The sequence below is a fragment of the Lepus europaeus genome, chromosome 4, assembly GCF_033115175.1.
Source record: "Lepus europaeus isolate LE1 chromosome 4, mLepTim1.pri, whole genome shotgun sequence".
Lineage (NCBI taxonomy): Eukaryota > Metazoa > Chordata > Mammalia > Lagomorpha > Leporidae > Lepus > Lepus europaeus.
The window spans coordinates 26,039,736-26,060,799 of NC_084830.1; the positions used below are offsets into that span (position 1 = coordinate 26,039,736).

At 43.6% G+C, this 21,064-nt stretch overlaps 1 pseudogene; it reads right to left on the reverse strand.

Moving 5' to 3' along the window:
• Nucleotides 1–7,777: 7,777 nt before the first annotated feature.
• On the reverse strand, nucleotides 7,778–17,503 carry LOC133758660 (lysine-specific demethylase 4A-like; annotated as a pseudogene).
• Nucleotides 17,504–21,064: the final 3,561 nt, after the last annotated feature.

The following is a 21,064-nucleotide window of genomic DNA, read 5'->3' on the forward strand; positions in this document are numbered from 1 at the left end:
AGTTGGGTGATGTTCTCAGGGGAGGCTTCCCTGTCATCTGACCTATAGATGGGCTCCTTTGATCACATGCCCACCTTATCAGGGCAGTAGAGGCCTGCAACACCTTAGATTACCAGAAGGCTGTAGTTTTGGCAAGCTTACTTAGGTTGGACCTATAGGTACATTCTCTTTCTAAGGACGAAGATAGAACTGGTAAAACACACCAAGGTGTATGCGTCAAGAAACAATGATCTTCTGTCACTTGCTTACTGCTTTATTGTATATTGCAAGACCATAGAACTGTACCTGGTAACTGGCAAGCATTCAACAAATAAATGTTAAGTTGGTGACTAAATTCAACAATGGGAGATGTTCCTAGGAGAGGCAGATCCAAAGAGCAGTAGCCCTGCACTGGCACTACCACCAGGAAAGAGGTCCACACTTCGAGAAACAAATCCTGGATAGATTCTTCTCAGTCCTTTTTGAACACAGCATAAAAAACCCTGGAGGGAAGTGTGCTTAAGAACTCTTGTATGGGAGCTTGGAGCTCCCTCTAGGGGCCAGAACAAAGTATCTTTAAAAATGCAGCACTGACTCCAAAGGCAAAATGTAATTTTTTAAAAATTTTGATTAACATGAAATCTTTGTACAATTTTAATGGAATACAATGCACTGTTTCAACACATACACACAGAGTAAGTCATTCAAACCAGGAAACTATGCTTATCATGTCCTTCTTTTCTTTGCCCTTGAAGTCTACCAGCTCCTCCCCTCCAATTTGCAATACAGTATATAATGGATTACTGTGAGTTGTAGTCACCACCGTGTGCTGTGGAACACAAATATTGTTGCTTCTGCCTGACTGTGTTTGAGTTCCTGGGAAAATTTCTTTTCTTAAAGAAAAATTGATTTAATGTTTTAAAATATGACATCACCAGAAGGACCTCACAGAAGGACAGATTTAGTGATGCTCCTTTTAGTACACAGTCATCCAGCAAATCGTAAGTGTCTATTACATACCAAGCACTGTGTCAAACACAAAGTATAAGGATGCTGAAGTTGAAATTGCTTTTTTAAAAATCTGTCTTATTGGGGCCAGTGCTGTAGCAGAGCAGGTTAAAGTCCCAACTTTCAGTACTAGCAACCTATATGGGCGCCAGTTCGAGTCCCTGTTGCTCCACTTCTGATCCAGGTCCCTGGCTTTCTGTAGAATGTAATCCCACAGGAAAAGCAAATGCATTTATCATAGTACTCTTCAAAACCATACCCATTTCCTGCCAACTTCACCTGGAGACCAAAGCCAGCGGAAAGAAATGGGAAGGACTCACCGCAGCTAATGAAGAGAAATGCTAAAGCTCCTCACTCAGATTTGAGTATTGCGTTAGTCTAAATGTGCTGTTGTGACAAACTACCATAGTCTGGGTGGATTATTAACAACTAACTTGATTTCTCACAGTCCTGGAGGCTGGGAAGTGCAAGATGGAGGCAGCAGCAGATTCTGTGTCCAGTGAAGGCTGCTTCCCGATTCACAGATGGCATCTTCTCACTGCGCCTCTCTTGGCAGAAAAGGTAATGCACCTCTCCGGGGTCTTTTACATAAGAGTGCTAATCTCACTAGCAAGGACTCTGCCCTTAGGACCTAATCACTTCCCAGTGCCACGCAGCAAATGCCAATCACATTGGTGGTTAGGTTTCAGCACAGGAATTTGGGGAAGCACAAACATTCAGACTATGGTAGATATTGTCTCCATATTGTGGTAAAAGACCAGTCAGTCATATTGAGGGCTGACAACAAGTTATACCAAACTATTTACAAACTCTGATGAGCATATGAAACCATAAAACAACTAGAGGCGCCGCCGGCACCCTGGGTTCTAGTCCTGGTTGGGGCACCGGATTCTGTCCTGGTTGTTCCTCTCCCATTCCAGCTCTCTGCTGTGGCCTGGAAAGGCAGTGGAGGATGGCCCAAGCGCTTGGGCCCTGCACCCGCACGGGAGACCAGGAGGAAGCTCCTGGCTCCTTGCTTGGGATCGGCGCAGCGCCAGCCATAGCGGCCTTTTGGGGGGTGAACCAACGGAAGGAAGACCTTTCTCTCTGTCTCTCTCTCACTGTCTAACTCTGCCTGTCAATAAATAAGTAAATAAATAAAAATTTAAAAACTTCATTCTGTTCTAAAGCACATGTACGAGTGGTGGCCGATTGTTTCTCAAGTGCCAGCTTTCACTTCCCCTGCTTCTGACAGTATTGCAGTTTTCCTTTGAGGAAAACATCTCCTGTTCATTCTCTGACCATGTGGTTCAGGTGGAGTTAGTCCACCTACAGAACTAGGGTAAGACATGTGACCCAAAGCCAGCCAATCAGAGCATAAATCATATACTGTTAACCTTCATAATTGGTACACAGATATGCACATTCTTGGGACCTGTTGAGGCAAGTAAGATAGAGGCAATCTCTTTTCTGCTGGGTCTTGAAACCACAGCTTCTGAGAGGCCACAAGATGGAGATCATGTACCTGAGAGTAAAACTAGAACAAGGGAACAGAAATGAGAGATGGATTTGGGGAGAAGTCTGGATGAAATCAAACATCTGGATCCAGCTGAGACTGAAACTAAATCTGTCCCTGGATTTCCCAATATGTGACCCAGTAAGTTTACCTTCTAGAAGCTGGTTCCCTATTGCTTACAATCATCAATGACCTGACCAATTCAATTTCCTTCTCTCACTAGTTCTCAGTCTGTAGGCTACTCCTATTGCAGGTTCCAGTCACCCTAAAAGTAGCTGGTTAGTTTCCAACCAAACGTCAAATTAAAACTAACAGTGTGCCCATAAAGCACATAGCTTTGTTTATCAATATCTTTGAAGTGGGTTTTTGCTCTTCCAGTTAAGTTGCCACACATCCCATATCAGAGTTCTTGGTATGAGTCCTGGCTCCAATGTTTCTAACCAAGCATTCCTGTTAATGTGTACCTGGGAGGCAGCAAGTGGTGGCTCAAGCACTTGGGTCACGGCCACCCACTTAGGAGACATGGATTGAGTTCTAGTTTCCTGACTTTGGCCTGGCCCACTAGACATTTAGAGTATGAATCAGTGGACAGATCTCTCTGTGTGTCTATTTCTGTCTCTCTGCCTTTCAAATAAGATGTAAAAAAATATTAATAACTTTTAATGTATATTCAATCAGTACATTTATGATTAGTAAATAAACTATGCTTATCCTAACAAGATACTTTATATTTTTAAAGATTTTATTTTTTTTGTATTTTTATTTGAAAGAGTTACAGAGAGAGAAGGAGAGATAGAAAGAGAGAGAGATCTTCCATTTATTGATTCACTCCCCAAATGGCCACAATGGCTGGGGCTGGACCAGGAGCCAGGAACTTCATCCTGGTCTCCCACATAGCTGCAGAGACCCAAGCATTTAGACCATCTTCTGTTACTTTCCCAGGCACATTAGCAGGGAGTTGGATTGGAAGTGGAGCAGCCAGGTCTTGAACTGGCATCCATTTGGAATGCTGGAATCACAGGAGGTAGCTTAACCTATTTCTCCACAGCGCCAGCCCCAAGACACTTTACAGCAGACTGAAATAACAGACTGAAATTCAATTTGACTTCTGAGTTAATGATCAAGCATAAGGTATATATACTTCAACAGAATGTATATTACGAATGTGTGTGTATTAAGGGGGAAACAGAGAGAGAGAGTGAGAAAAATCGGAGAATTTGCAGATTTGCAATGTGATCAAGAATAATTGGATTTGGACTTGATGCAGGGGCATAAAATGATACCAGGAAAACACCAGATTCCTTCTTTTATGATGTGAGAGAACTCTAGACAATTTAGAGAGTTTTAGTACTAGAAATATGGAAACTAATAAATGAAAGATTCCAAAATAGACACAGAAGATGGTCATCACTGAAGTGCTGGTGTGCTTGTGTTTTGGTCTTCCTTCCTTCTTTGTGTCTTTATTCAAGAGTCTTTTTGTGTCTACCATGCACTGGGACAGTGCTTAAGCAATAGGGATTCAGCAGTGAACTGAACAGAGAAACATATTTGTCTTCAAAGAGTTCACAGGCCATAAGTTTAAAAAAAAAAATAGCAATGTGTTGTTTTTAGGAGTATATATATTTTCAAAAAAGTGGGTAAAGCCCCCTCCCACAATGCCAGCTTCCTATAAGGCATCCAGTTCAAATCTCTGCTACTTCATCTCTGATCCAGCTCCCTGCTAATGGTCAGAGATAAGCAGTGGAAGATGCCCCAAGTCCTTGTGTCCCTGCACCCATGTGGGAGACCTGGATAAAGCTCCTGGCTCCTGACTTTGGCCTTACCCAGCCCTGGCCATTATGGGCATCTGGGGATTAAGCCAGCAGATGGAAGATCTCCCTCTGTCTCTCCCTTTCTCTAATTCTGGCTTCCAAATAAAAAAATTTAAATAAGAATCTTGATTGCTTATTCATTTGAAGTATAGGGCTTTATAATTCACAATGCGTGTCACCTGGCATCACAAATAAAGTTAATGGGCCGGCACCGCAGCTCACTAGGCTAATCCTCCGCCTGCAGCGCCAGCACCCCAGGTTCTAGTCCCGGTCGGGGCACCGGATTCTGTCCCGGTTGCCCCTCTTCCAGTCCAGCTCTCTGCTGTGGCCCGGGAGTGCAGTGGAAGATGGCCCAAGTGCTTGGGCCCTGCACCTGCATGGGAGACCAAGAGGAAGCACCTGGCTCCTGCTTTGGATCAGTGCAGTGCCGGCCATAGCAGCCATTTGGGGAGTGAACCAATGAAAGGAAGACCTTTCTCTCTGTCTCTCACTGTCTAACTCTACCTGTCAAAAAAATAAATAAATAAAGTTAATGAAAGTTCTAAGTGGACATCACCTCTGACCTTTAATTTCTATTCCAGGAAGGATGGTAAAAATAGTTTGAAACCTCACCAGTACCTTGGAGAGCATGCAATCTAGTGACTCTTCTATGGACTCTGGGTTCAAACCCCGGCTCTCCACTTGCTAGGTAAGAGAATTTAGTTAAGTTCCTTGATCTGTCTGTTAAGTTTTGTCATGCATAAAATGGGGACCTTTTCCATAGAGTTGTAAGGATTAAGTGAGAGGATATACTTACAAGGCTTAGACCACTGTAAAGTTCACCCTTGCTGTCATTATTATTTAATGCAAAAGCTGCCTGGTTAGCTGAACAGAGGTCTGACTGCAGACTGGAATCCAACCTCCTTGTACCCACCCCAGCCCAGACAGCTCTGTGTTGGCCCTGGGACAGGACTGGGAGAATGATTGAGAAATCTCCTCACCTTTTGGCAAAAAGATGAAAGCAATGTATCACTTTGCTTTTGATAAGACATACATAGAGAGAATCTGTTTACTGAAATTGCAATCAAAAGAATCAAGGTATCAACTCACCCAGACAGATGTAATATCTCTAATATTGGCAGATCCCCAAATGAGATATTCTCTTAGGAGGCTTGTCTTCCCTTCTCTCATATCAGCCCAATGCCATGCACCTGTACTCAGGGTGTAACACACACTTTTCCACACCAACGGATATTATTCTAAAGATTTATTTATTTATTTGAAAGGCAGAGTTACAGAGGGGCAGAGAGAGAGGTCTTGTATCCACTGGTTAATTTCCCAGGTGGCCGCAATGGCCAGAGCTGTGCCGATCTGAAGGCAAGAGCAAGGAGCTTCATCCAGGTCTCCTATGCGGGTGCAGGAGCCCAAGGACTTGAGCCATCTTCTACTGCTTTCCAAGACCATAGCAAAGAGCTGGGTCAGAAGAGGAGCAGCTGGGACTTGAACTAGCACCTATGTGGGATGCTGGAGGCAGCTTTACCAGCTACACACCAGCCCCCATACCAATGGATTTTAAGTTCCACTAAAGTGGAAAATTTATTTCCTGCAGTATTCATACAACTTATAAGAGCAAGTGGCACATGATAAGCCCAAAATAAGCATATGTTAATGGGTGAATGTAACATTCCCTCAGACGCAGTTGAGTAGACCAGGCTGTGAACAATTCCAGACTCAAGGACATCATATCCCCTCTCAAATCTCTGAATGGAGGTTCTGGAAAGAATGTGTTTATGACAAGGGCTGATCAAGTCATTACTTCTCATAGTGTCAGTTTCACTTCTACAGGTTTCCTTTTAGGTGCTCAGTTGTCATAGATCAGGGAGAACATAAGATATTTGTCCCTTTGGGACTGGCTTATTTCACTCAGTATGTTTTCCAGATTCCTCCACTTTGTTGCAAATGACTGGATTTCTTTTTTTTTAACCACTGTGTAGTATTGCATAGAGTACATATCCTATAATTTCTTTATCCAGTCTTCTGTTGATGGGCATTTAGGTTGACTCCATGTATTAGCTATTGTGAATTGAGCTGCAATAAACATTGAGGTGCAGACAGCTGTTTTATTTGCCAAATTAATTTCCCTTGGGTAAATTCCGAGCAGTGGGAGTCACCCATGGCTTTGGAGATAATATAAATTCTGAGGCTAAGGTCACCATGGAAGAAAGGGGAGGTGGCATGAGCAACTGGAACCAACGTACCTGACTGCCTGAGATGGGGGAAAATAAAGCAAATACACAGAGCTAATGCAGAAACCAGTAACAGGGAGGCCCTGGAGAGAAAGGGAGCTGGAGAGAGTAACTGCCTGATATCTACGTTTCCAGTTGCTTCCCCCTCCCTAGGATTTTGGGAGCTACTCCAAAATCTCTGTTTACATCACGTCCAATTGCTTTCAGTCTGTGCAATCAAATAACCCTGAAGACATCAGAAAAATGCTAAGGTGTCCAAAGAAAGACAAGACTTTTGGTTTGTTTGTTTTTCTGGTCTTCAAAATAATTTGAACAAAAAAGGTGGAGGGATTATAAATTTGATTTTTGTATACCTAGGATATAGGTGTAAAACCCTCCAATCCTGAACTCAGGCAAACAAATGCATGAGGAGCAAAAACCTGTTTGACCTTCAATGTTGCCCTCTAGTACCACACCCATCCCCAAATCAACTCCCTCTCACCCCCAGACCAAGGGCACATCTACACCTGCCTCTGGCCTCTGGTGACCCCAGTTCATGCTATCCTCACCCTCCAGCCCCTGCATGATTGCCATTCTGTTGAATCACCCACCAGGCTCTGCCTGCTTCCATCATTAAAATCCCCCCTTAGGGTAGCCCCCACTCACACCCTCTCATACTGTGCCCCTGGGGACTCTGTGCTGAGAATGCTAAAGACAATGCTTTGCCAGCACTCTAGACATGTTCCAGGCCCTGGCAGATGCCACACCACTTCTGTCCAACCCCTGAGGCCCTTACTCAGCTCAGCTGAGGGCAGAGTTTCACATTTTGTTTGCCCTGCATAGGCAAGGAAGAAAGTAAAGGCCAGGGGCTGGCAGAAGCTGGTCAAGACAAAACATAAACACAGAAAGTGGTTGGGGACTAGTACTGGCACCTCTGCATAGTTGGTGCAGGTGCTCCTTAGAAAGATAAGTCCCAGGCCAGGAACAGGGCAACCAGTCCAGCCAGCACAGGCAAGCCCTTTTATGAGCTGGGGTCAGTGCAGCTGCAGCATTCCAGTCCTTCAGCTGGGAGACCAGAGGCTGCTGCCATGTGTACAGAGATGGCTGGATCTTTCACTACAGCAGAATTCGAGGAAGCTGCAGGAGAAGATGACAGAACCAGCTGGTTCACTTGCAACTTCACTTGCAGACCCTTCTGAGTCCCAAGTGTCTGCTGTGCTGTGGACCCCTGAGCGCTCTTGCCTCCATGGCTTGGACCCTCTTGAAGCCTTTGGAAGCACCTATTCCATGATGGCTCAAAATAGCGCAGGCTGGATATAAACTTCCCTGTATCTGGACTTGATAACCTGTTGCTGCTTATTTTCTTCCTTTACCTCTTTCTCTGTGAAAATATCATTGAATCACATATCTGAGGCTACTGACAGCACAGACCTGACTCTTGGGAAGCTCTCCATCCAGCTTACACATCATCTCTCTCTCTCTCTCTCTCTCTTTTTTTTTTTTTTTTTTTTTTTGGACAGGCAGAGTGGATAGTGAGAGAGAGAGAGAGAGAAAGGTCTTCCTTTGCCGCTGGTTCACCCTCCAATGGCCGCCGTGGCTGGCGCACCCCACTGATTCAAAGCCAGGAGCCAGGTGCCTCCCCTGGTCTCCCATGCGGGTGCAAGGCCCAAGCACTTGGGCCATCCTCCACTGCACTCCTGGGCCACAGCAGAGAGCTGGCCTGGAAGAGGGGCAACTGGGACAGAATCTGGCGCCCCAACCAGGACTAGAACCCAGTGTGCCAGTGCCGCAGGCGGAGGATTAGACTATTGAACCTCAGCACCGGCCCATCATCTCTCTTAACCATGAGCTATGAGCCATCCTCAAACTCCATTGGATACATCTGGATGGGGTGGGAGGCCACAAACTTAGCTCTGTAGACTTGGCTGTCAGTCCATCTCACTTGGACCACTTCTCCTTTGGCAGGAGGACCCAACTGAAGACAGTCCTGGCTCACTACATCCTCATTATTAAAGACTGAAGGAGCTCGATGAAGGAGCCACCATCAAAGTTGGCTTCATAGACGATCTTGGTGGTGAGCCTGACCACCTCACAGTAGTAGAAGCACCTGTTCTTATGCTTACTAATGACCTCTGGCCTGCAGTGATGCTCTATAAGGTACCCCTGGCATGCTCCAGATTAGGAATCTTGTGCCCAAAGCAGGTGATGAAGACAACAAAAGCCCAGTGGTCAGGCTGCATTGTCACTCCTGCAGCCTGGGTGCTGCTCATGTGGCAGGCACAGTTGGGTAACAGCTGTGTGAACATTGCACACAGCAGCCCACAGCTCTTCTCCTCCACTTCTTTCAGAAGATACAGTTCAGCCTGAAGCAGGGCAGAGGGAATTTGCTCACATCCACCAGACTTCTTTCTGCAGTGTTGACAAATATCGCTTCCAGAATTGCTAATGCACACGAGACGGAGACCCACCTGTCATCATTGGCTCTCTGCAGGGACCCTCCAGCCAGGAAGTATGAACAGCAATCCTCCTGCAGGGCATTGGCTGAACACCGGGAACACATCCAAGTCTTCAGAGGGTACCCCGTAGCAACTGGCATGGACCAGGACATGGTACTTCTTGCAGGAAACTAGAAGGCTGGTGCTGTCATTCACTATGTAAGGGGTGGACAGGTTGATGTCCGTACTGCAGCCGGTGGAGGTGAAGCACATTTTTGGGATCAATGGCTTGGTCCTCTGCTTCTGCGGGGCTGAAGTTCTAACTAAGGCCTCCAAATCTGACCTGTTGGTAAATCTGGAAGATCAGGCACAGGGCACAGTGAGGGGCCTGCAGGGCCAAGGGCTTGTTGAATTCCTTTTCAGCCTCAAAGTTGCAGGGTCGATTCAGCCACAGCAGACTCAGGGTTTGGCCCAGACCTCTGGAAGATAAGATGTTTTTTAATTGATTCAAAGCTAGGAACACTTAGTAACTTTCAAATGAACTATTAAAATGACTTGGGTGCCACACCCAATTTACATAATGAAATGTTTTGTTTAGACTCATCCCCTAAAAGAGGCATCTGTAGCTTTCTACAGCATTCAGGAAGCTTTTATTTCCTCTCCAGTGATGAAACTATGTGTGTGCAAAAGACAAATTTGAAACAACAAAATTCTAACAAACATGAAGCGCAATATTTGGAACTTCTCATGCACTTAAATAATTTAAGTTTTTACTCGGGAAGCTGAATAACTTTTTCAGAATATATAGGATTTTCTTAAAAGGGCATTCACTGTTAGGGTTATTTTGCTATAATCCACACAAATTTAAAAGACTTTAGTTCTGTTCTCCCTTGTAAGTTGTGACATAATAAGCTGATGGTTGAGTATGTGATGGGGAAATCTAGCTCTTCCCCCTAAAACATGCTCCATCTGTAGCCTTCCAATTGCTCAGTCTGAAAACCTTAGAGTCATAACTTTTTTCTTTCTATCCTATGATGGTTCACTTATGTGCCTAAAACAAGATTTGCTGCAGTCCTAACCACTAATACCTCAGAACGCGACATTATTTGGAAGTAGAGTCATTGCAAATCTAATGAATTGAGATGAAGTCAAACTGGAATAAAGTGGGTCTTTAAGCCATATGATTGGAGTCCTTAGGAGAAGAGGAAAACACAGAGACAGACATACGAGGGGGGAACTCCATAGCATGATGGAGGTAGACACTGGAACGCTGCAGCTGCAAGCCAAGGAAAGCTACAGATCACAACAAATCACCTGCAGCCAGGAAGAGGCCAAGAAGGATGATTCCCAACAGATTTCAGAGGGAATATGACCCTGGCAATAGCTTGATTTCAGACTTGCAGGCTCCAGAATTACGAGACAATAGATCTCTGCTCTTTTAAGCCACCCAGGTGATAGGACTGCGTCATAGCAATGTGAGGAGAAAGGGCAGCCTTCCAGCCAGTTGGTGAAAGCAGATCCTGTTGGGTCCCCCTTCAGTGGACATCTGGAATCACACTCCTTCTCACTACATGCAGCACCAGCATGCAATAGCTCCTGGCTGGTCTCCTGCCTTCCACTTTTGTCCTGGCTGGAGTCCATTCTTAATGTGGAAGCAAGGCTGATACTTTCAATACTTCTATCGGATCATGTCACTTTCTGCTGTGCCCATGATGGCTCTTCATTTCATTTGAAGTAAAATTCTGAGTCCTCACAGTCTCCTATGAGGTCTTCCGTCCCTTCTCTAAGCCACTCTCCCCCTACTCCAACCTTCTCCCATGCAGGTGCAGGGGCCCAAGGACTTGGGCCATATTCTACTGCTTTCCCAGGCCATAGCAGAGAGCTGGATCAAAGTGGAGCAGCCAGGACTTGAACTGGTACTCATATGGGATGCTGGCACTGCAGGCGATGATCTTACCTGCTATGCCACAGCGCCAACCTGTATATAACTTGTTTATTAAATTTGTTTATTGTTTACCTCTGTATCCCCACTCTAAAAGAATTTAAGTCTGACAAGGGTACAATTTTTCTATATAATTTCCTCCCTAAATTATCTCAAGCACTCACACTGCAAGTAATCAATAAATATCTGTTGGATGAATTAACCAAAGACGACATCAGCCCATGGCCCAGGTCATCTCTGAGCTGACCTAATCAGAGTTATGTTGATGGCTGCTTATACCAGCTTGCAAAAGTTTATCAGGTGCCTTTCTTCCCAGTTCCTTATTTAGCAGCATAGCATTGGTGCTTTGGAATCAACCATGAAGGGAATAGTTGCACCACAGAAATTGGCCAGCCCTACAAATCAGGGATTTTTTTTCTTTCTTCAGAAGAGCTGACTGTTTTTTTCCCACAAGAAGAAACATTTTATTTAAAGAATACAAACTTCATGCATTTCATAAGTACAACTGTAGGAATTTAGAGATTCTTCCTACCATACCCACCCTTCCTTAGACCCACACTCCCACCCCTCCTCCTCTTCCCATTCCCATTCCCAGTCCTATTCTCCACTAAAATCCATTTTCAGTTAACTTTATATACAGAAGACCACTCTATACTAAGTAAATAGTTCAACAATTTGAATTTTAAAAAAACTGTCCTTCAACAGTTGAGACAAGGGCTGTTCAAAGTCATTGCATCTTGAAGTTAATTTCACCTTTTTTTAGATTAACTTTAGATTTTTTAGATTAACTTTTTTTAATTAACTTTAAAGAAGCACCAAAGAATGATACATCTTTTGCAAGCACTTAGACATAACTATAACTTATAAGACATAAGAAGATCCTCCATTTAATACATTAGGAGAAAGTAAGTCCTTGAGAATGAGTTTTATCATTAAGGAAGAACCTAAGAAACAAGCATTGGATAGGGCCAGCGCTGTGGCTTAGCTGGTAAAGTCGCTGGCTGCAGTGGGTGAAGGTTGATGTCTTGGCTGCTCCACTTCTGATTCAGCTCTCTGCTTTGGCCTGAGATAGCAGTGGAAGATGACCCAAGTCCTTGGGCCCCTGCACCCACATGGGAGACCCGGAGGAAGCTCCTGGATCCTAGTTTCAAGTCAGCACAGCTCCAGCCGTTGTGGCCAACTGGGGATTCAACCAGTGGATGGAAGACCTCTCTCTCTCTCTTTCTCTCTCTCTCTCTCTCTCTCCTTCTCTTTCTCTGAGTAGTTTCAAATAAATAATAATAGAAAATTTAAAACAAAAAGAAAACAAGCATTGGAGTTGGACACTTGGACATAATTAAAACTTATGATACCTAAGAATATTAATACACTAAAACAAAATAAATCTTTCATAACAAGTTTTACTGTTAACTCTCATAATGCAACTCTTTGAGGACAGAGGTCCTGCATGGGAAGATAGTGCACAGTGATTCCTATTGTTAATTTAATAACTAACACTCTTATGTATGATGTCAGTGATCACCCGAGGCTCTTGACATGAGCTGCCAAGACTATGGAAGCCTTTTGAATCCACAAACTCCATCAGTATCTAGACAAGGCCATAAGCAAAGTGCAAGTTCTCTCCTTCCTTTAGAGAAAAGTACCTCCTTCTTTGATGATCACTTCTTTCCACTATGGTCTCATCCACCGAGGTCCTTCATGTAGGACATTTTTTGCCACAGGGTCTTGGCTTTCCATGCCTGAAATGCTCTCATGGGCTTTTCGGCCAGACTAGAATGCCTTAAGGGCTGATTCTGAGGTCAGAGTGCTTCTTAAAGAGAGCTGACTCTTATGTTAGCTAAACATTTACCAACACACCACTATTGCCTAACAGTGTGAAAAACAATATGTGAGAATATCTAAATGTGAATTCTGACGTCAACTGATAAATTACAACTTAGCTCATTTGTTTGGCTTTGCCCCTCAGAATTCCTAAAAACCACTGAAAATAAATTCTATGCTATTGTCAGGGTTGCAGTGATGGTGTTTATCTGTTCTGATCACTGCCAAGAAGGTCAGAGATTAAATAATATCCTTATCAAACCATGCATTATGGGGGCTGGTGTTGTGAAGTAGTAGGCTAAGCTTCCACTTACAGCTCTAGCATCCAATATAGGCACCAGTTTGAGTCCCAGCTGCTCTGCTTCCAATCCATCTCCCTGCTAATGTCCCTAGGAAAGCAATAGCAGATGTCCCAAGTCCCTGAGCCCTTGCATCCTGGCTCCTGGCTCCAGCCTGGTCCAGCCCTAGCTGTTGCAGCCATTTGGAAAGTGAACCAACAGGTGGAAGATATTCTCTTCTCTCTCTCTCTCTCTCTCTCTCTCTTTCTCTCTTTCTCTCTTTCTCTCTAACTCTGCTTTTCAAATAAATAAAAAAAAAACCTCACACACATTATGGTATACTACTAAATCAATATTGAATTACAAATAAATGTGAGTAGGTTCTCGATTAGAATAATCCCTCATTTAACCCCATTACTAAATTTAATAGTGCAATCATTGGTATTAGATGTCAGTTTCATTGAACAAATGCTTCACAAGGATCAAGCACTGTTATTAAAACCATGAGAAAAATAAGATTTGGCCCTTACCTTCAAGGTGTTCACAATCTAGTTGGAGAGAATGCCACAGATATTACAATATGCTAAGCATTAAAGAAGTCATATACAGAATGCTTCAAGATACAGAAATACACAAATAGTCAAGATGATTTATTTCTGCAATTTTTGTCCCTTTTTCTTGATTGTCAGCACAGTATAGAAACCAAAAGTCTGGTGATAACAATTTGAATATAGTGAAAGACCACTGTCTCCTGTCTTCTGCCCACCCTGAAAGGGGTCAGCCTAATGTTCTTGGCTTTGGAGTCATGATGAAGTGAGGATTGGAAGGTGGAGAAGCGGGAAGGATGGAAGCTGATTCCCTTCCCCTCCTCAGGCAGTGAAGAGGCAGAGAGAACAGATCCTTGTGACCTTGGTTCCATATTACAGTAACAGACCAAAGAAGCAAGTCCCAGCCCACCAAAAGACTCCTTGAAGTACCAGCCAGACAGAGGACTCAGAATTAGGGAGACCATATGCTCTATTTTTTGGGGACCACCCAGGTTTTCACCTGTCACCCTAGCATTTGTCTAATTTAACATTTGTTTCGAACAAAAGTGCACTAGTTTAGACAACAAATAACGAGGCTGAGACAGAAAGACAGAAAAGACATATGCCATAAGGTGGCGCCAAATGCAAGTGCACCCTGGAATTCCAAGCCTGGTCATTAATTTCACAATAACTTGACTGGTATCTTATAGTAACTGAAAACTGCTCCTATCATGGCCATTTGGAACATATAACGGGTGCATATTTTGTAATTTTGGTTTTTTTTTTTTTTCTGACCAGACCCTCCCCTTCTGATAACACCTCCCTTCTCTGTTACAAGTATATTTACAGACCAGGCATTGTGCTGCAGGGAATTAAGTCACCACTTGGGATGCCTGTGTCCCACATCAGAGTGCTGGTTCAAGTCCTGGCTCCTCTGCTCCCAATCCAGCTACTGCTGCTGATGTGCCTGGGAGGCAGCAGATAATGGTCCTAATACTTGGGCTACTGCCACCCATGTGGGAGACCCAGATGGCATTCTAGGCTCCTGATCTTGGCTGTGGCAGGTAACTTGAGAAATGAATCAGCAGATGGAAGATCAATCTCTGTTTTGCTCTTTTGCTCTCTCACTCTGACTATGTCTCTCCCTCTCTCTTTCTGCCTTCAAATAAATCTTTTAAAAAGAAGAAGAAAAAGAAGTAAACATATTCCCATCTGACCCTCACCATGACATTAGCTTCAGAAACGGCACCTCCCCGACAAGAACATGGTCAATATCTCCATATCTAGACCTTTTCCTCATAAGCTTAAGAACCCTCACTTTTTGGCTGGCGCCATGGCTCAATAGACTAATCCTCTGCCTTGCGGCGCCAGTACACCGGGTTCTAGTCCCGGTCGGGGCACTGGGTTCTGTCCGGGTTGCCCCTCTTCCAGGCCAGCTCTCTGCTGTGGCCCAGGAGTGCAGTGGAGGATGGCCCAAGTGCTTGGGCCCTGCACCCCATGGGAGACCAGGAGAAGCACCTGGCTCCTGCCTTCGGTTCAGCGTGGTGCACTGGCTGCGGCGGCCATTGGAGGGTGAACCAACGGCAAAAGGAAGACCTTTCCCCCTGTCTCTCTCTCTCACTGTCCACTCTGCCTGTCAAAAAAATAAAATAAAAATAAAATAAAATAAAATAAAATTAAAATTTTTTTAAAAAGAACCCTCACTTTTCTGGTTTTGTATAAAGACCCTAATTGTGCATGAAACAGTAAGAATATGCAATATAAAGATACAGAAACATGAACATATAGAACAAAGGATTGGATGATAGATGAAGCTTTCTAAGTAAGCTTGAGCCAGCTAATGATATCTTTTTAAGTTATTAAAAAAAAAATCTGAGGGTGGTGGTGTGTGGGTAGTTAGCTTAGTGGTTAAGGCATCTGCATCCCATATCAGGGTGCATGGGTTCAATGCCCAGCTTTAGCTCCTACATCCAGCTTGCTGCTAATGCAGACCTTGGGAAGCAGTGGTGATGGCTCAAGAGGTTGGGTTCCTAACAACCTCTTGGCAGGTTGTAGGAGACCTGGATTGAGTTCTTGGTTCCTGGTTTCAGCCCCATGCAGTCCCAACTATTGGGGGCATTTGAGAGTAAACCAGGAAATGGGGATGCTCACTCTGTATCTCTTTCTCTCTCTCTCTCTCTCTCTCTCTCTCTCTCTCCCCTCACCTCACCTCTCCTCTCCTCTCCTCTCCTCTCCTCTCTCTCCCCTCTTTTTCTCCCTCTCAAATAACTTTTTAATTGAACCTTCCCCAGAGTTCTACCTCTCAGGATAAGGTGCTAAGGAAGATGTACCACTAGAGTTCTCTCAAAACTGTCACTCTCCATCCCACAGCCACTGCTTCTCACTTCAGGACCTGGTCATCTCTCACCCTTACTATTGCAAGTTTCCCAAAAGGACCAGACATCTCCATTGTCCACCTCTACTCCTTACTCCACACTTCCTTCTTCACTTCTCAGAGTTACCAATGTGATCTAGTGATATTTATTCAAAGATCATTGTTGCACTTTCTCCAATAGCTCTCTATTGCCTGCAGGATGGTACAGGGCCCTCCCTAAGAATAATATTCTTATTGTACCCACCCTGCAATCCCTCAGCCCATCCTTTGAGTCCTTCTCTCCTCAGCTACGTGGTTCTCTTTCCTCACCACTGGGGCATCTTCCATCTCCCCATAGGAAAATCTGTTTTTCTTGTGTTTAGCATGCAAAGGGGGTATTAGTAGCAAAAGACTGCATTTTGAGTCTGTGAAAGAGTAATTATTCATTTATTCTTCCACCAGAACAGAACAATGGCTCTTATAGATCTTCCTCATATCATGTCCACGGTTCTAGGATGTGTCACTTTGCATTATGCAAACAATTGCTTCTAGCTCTTCAGTACCCAGTGGACTGTGGCCTATCTGAATCAGAATCAGATAACACTGAGCAAGAGGCATGTTCCCAAGTAGATTTATCTGTTTCACTTCTGCAGTTGCAGAGATTAGACTGCAAAATGTAAAAGTAATTAATTATTGGAAGTGAGATTTAATTTCATGCTATATCAGAATCTTAGCAGAAATTGCTGAGTTCACTCTGCTTAGTTTTTTTTTTAAAGTTTCATTCACCTATTTTAGCCATAATCACTTTTCCCTCCTGAGCTTTATTAGACTTATATAATTTTTGAGGGATACAGCTGGGGTAAAAAAAAAAAGTAGATTTGGTTAGGTTTATTGAGGTTAATTTATACCTAAAATTCATACTTTTTATGTATACAGTTCTATGAAAATTGGCAACACATACAATTCTGTAACCACCACAATAATCGAGATAAGGATATTTCCATCACCTCAAAATGCTCCCTTGTGCTCCTCTCACACTCCTGGCCTTTGCAACCAATGATCTATTTCATGTATTGTAGTTGTATTCTTCCAGAATATCACATAAATGAAATCATAGTCTACAGCCTTTTGATTCTGGCCTCTCTGATTTAGCAGAATTCTTTTCAGATTTAGGATGTTGGCTGCATGTATCTATGATTCATTTCTTTTTGTTGCTAAGTACTATTTCACTATGTGGATGGAATGTTCGTCTACCTGTAGATGGACATTTCTACAGTTTTTAGACACTATGAATTAAGAAGCTATACACATTTGCATACCAGTTTTTCTGGGATATTTGTCTATATTTATCTGGGATAAATACCTGGAATTAATGGTCTCATGGCAAATGAATTTTATCTATAAAAGCAACTACCAAACCATTCTTCAAAGTAGTTGAACTATTTTGCATTCTCACCAGTAATATATGGGTTCCAATTGCTCCACACAAGCACAGGCATTTGTTGAACCCATACTCTGGACAAGGCTAGATGTATGAGTCATTATTTGCCCTCAGTGTCCATTCTCCCCTGCTTCCTTAGAGACAGATACCTGATTTACTAGGATAAAGGTCGCCTTTTCAGTCTCCTTTGCAGCACACTGTGGCCACATGTTGTGAAAATGTCAAGTGGCAACTTCTAGGTACTGGCCTTAGGTGACAGTTGACATGTGCCTTTTGTCCCCTCTCAACTTTGTTTCTTTCTCCCACCTGGTGGTCAAAGTTAAGAAGCCATTTTGGTCCATGAGTTAACCTTGACAGTGAGGCCATGCACAGAGGAGCAATAAGACAGAGCAGCCTCATTTCTGGAGAATTCTGTGTACCACACCAGTATAGAACCTCTCACTTCTGGACTTCTATATGACAGAGATAAACATCTACTTTACAATAGTGGTCTGAAAATTTTTCCCTAGTTCTTAGCTCTTCCCTATAACCATCCTCAACCTTTCCGCCACCTCCTCATGAGCAGGGTGCATGAGTAGTTTCCAACCTCTGAGTTACAACTCAACCATGTTACTTCATGGTGGAAATAACAGTGTGTTGGATCTGAACCTGGACTCTCAGAGACCTGCAACATTCCTGCTTGCTGATTTGTGTCTCTTCCTATAGCAGCAGAACAGACCTGAATCACCTACTCCAGATCACCCTATTCCCTACTCCAGCTCAAGGAAGAAAGAGTCTACCCTTCAAGCCACAGACCTCCAGTGACAGGCTGAGTTATCTCTGCTATGACAGACAGAAGTACCCAGTTGTGTTCAGCCTCACTGTGTCTACACAGCCAACAATTATAAAGGATTGTCAAGATGAGCCAATGAGTTTTGAGATGGTTTGTTGTTTAGGAATACCCAATTGATACATTTATTTGAGCTACTTAATGTTGCCTATTATTCAGAACTGAACCAAATTCCAATTTATAAAAATAAAAAGGAGTATAAGACAATGTGTGAGCCTTTCAGAAACAAGTATGGATCAAAGTGGGAAAGCAGGAGGCAAGTTGATTAATGTAATGAGAGAAAAATATTTAAGGATCCTGTACTAACTGGATATACATTTAGACAAAGATGAAACTTGACTCCTAACTTACTATACAAAAAAAAAATTTTGAGATAAATCAGACTAAAATATAAGACCCAGAAACATAAAGACTGTCTCCTAATCTAATTATACTGAGTACCCATAAAGTACTGCTTTAATAAAAATAATGTGTACAATTGATTATTTGTCAGCCACTGATGAGCAGTTTTACATGCATTATTTTATTTAATCCTCAAGACAACACCACCATAAGGGCCGGCATCGTGACACAGCAGATTAAGGCACTGCCGGCAGCAGCATCCCATATGGGCACCAGTTTGAGTCCCAGCTGCTCCATGTCTGATCCAGCTCTCTGCTAATGCACCTGGGAAAATCAGTGGACGATGACCCAAGTGCTATGCATGTGGGAAACCCAGATGCTCCTGGCTCCTGACTTTGGCCTAGCCTAGCCCTGGTATGTTGCAGCTATTTGAGAAGTGGACCAGCAGATAGATTTCTTTTCTCCCTGTAACTCTGCCTTTCAAATAAATACATAAATCTGAAGGGAAAAAAAAAAACACCCCACCGCAACACAGATATTTGTAGGGCACAGCTATGTTTTTGCCTAACATTCCCTTGATTTTGGTAATGGCACCTGAGTTCTCCTTAGAAGGCCTCTCTCTCTCTCTCTCTCTCTCTCTCTCTCTCTCTCTCTCATACCTAGTCCTTTTGGTTTGTCTGGAGGTAGCCTCCCATTCTATTTCCAGGATCAGATCCTTGATCCAAACATGGGTAATCAGAATCACAGTGACATTCCCAGATTCTTGGTGCTGCCCCTTTCATAATTGTCTACAGTGTTCTGACTTTACTTGCCTAAGAATCACCTAAAGAGCTGGTTCAAATAGGGATTACTAGACTTTAACAAAGATTATGACCAATGGTTGAAGGGTAGGGCTCACGAATTTGCATTTCTAACAAGCTCCCAGCTCCTAGTACCAGCATCATCAGCATCAGCTCGGGGCATTGTTAGAAATGCAAACTTAGAACTGAGTGGTTGGCACAGTGATTAAGACAGCCTCATGGAACACTCAAATCCCTCTCCACTCATGATTCCAGCTTCCTGCTATTGTACACCCTGGGAGGCAGCAAGAGATGCCTCAAGTAGTTGGGTCAAGTAATACAGATTTGGATTGAGCTTCTGGCTCCTGGATTTGGACTGGCCTCAGCTTTTGAGAGCATTTAAGGAGTAAACCATCAGATGAACGGTCTCTCAACTAAAAAAAAAAAAAAATTAAAAAAAAGAATGCAAATGTATAGACCCTACTCCAGACCTACTGAATGAAAGCCTCTGAGGGTAAGACCTAGAAAGCTGAGTTGTAGTAAAAGTGATTCCTATGCATTCAAAAGTTTGAGATCCATCCTTACACTAAGTGGTTTTGAACTCTAACTCTGTGTTAGAATCACTTGGGGAAGTTTTTTAAATATTCAAAGCCCAGGCATCTCCCTTAAAGATTCTCATTTAGGGGACTGGTGCTGTGGTGCAGTGGGTTAAAGCCCTGGCCTAAAGTGCTGGCATCCGATATGGGCGCAGGTTCTAGTCCCGGCTGCTCCTCTTCCGATCCAGCTCTCTGCTGTGGCCTGGGAAAGCAGTGGAAGATGGCCCAAGTGCTTGGACCTCTGCACCCATGTGGGAGACCCAAAAGAAGCTCCTGGCTTCAGATCAGCGCACACAGCTCCGGCTGCTGCGGCCATCTGGGGAATGAACCGGCTGATGGAAGATTTCTCTCTCTGTCTCTACCTCCCTCTGTAACTGTGTCTTTCAAATAAAATAAATCTTTAACAAAAACAAAAGATTCTCATTTTGAAAGATCTTGTTAGAGACAAATTTGCACCAATGGAGGAAAAACACTACTCTGGGTCATAATGTACTTACAAGGGAAACGAGAGCCCAGGTATGTGCCTGCAGAAGTTGCCTGGGGTAAGACTGGACTGGAAGACAAATACTTGTATCCTTGGATCTTCAAGTGGCCTTCTAAAATATGGCTTTATTGTTGCATAGTATCCCACTTTACCAGTGAACTATTCATTGGTAGTACCAGACACTATTTTATTTATAATCCATATCAACTGTATTTTACAAACAAGAAAAATGAGACTGAAGACAGGTCCAAGCTGATTATTTGAACCTGGAACTATCTGTCACCCAAACTCAGTTTCTTTTCTACACCTAAGTTTCTCAAACAGGCTACACATTAGAAACACCTGGAGAACATTTATATTACACACATGCCTGGACCCCAGCCCAGAATAAAGGACTCAAAATCTCTCAGGGCGCGGTTGAGTATCTATTAGCTTTTTACTATTCCCCATGATTCTGATGCACCATCCTGCAGCGCCCTGCTTCTCATGCTATTTCTGACTTCCTCCTCCAGTCTCAGCAGAGTCACTTTCTTCTCCTCTCCTTTTTACTACTTCACCAAGTCACCCCCAAAAACCTCAGAAGGTTCCAAGGGTGCTTAGCCAGAGCATGGCAGGGATCATTTGTATAACAATATGTCATCGCATCCAGAAAGGCTAAAGTGCTTTCCTGTTGCAGGGAGAAATAATGAGAGCTGGCTAGGTGCTACCTTGACCTTACAGGAGGTCAAGGCAGAGTGCAA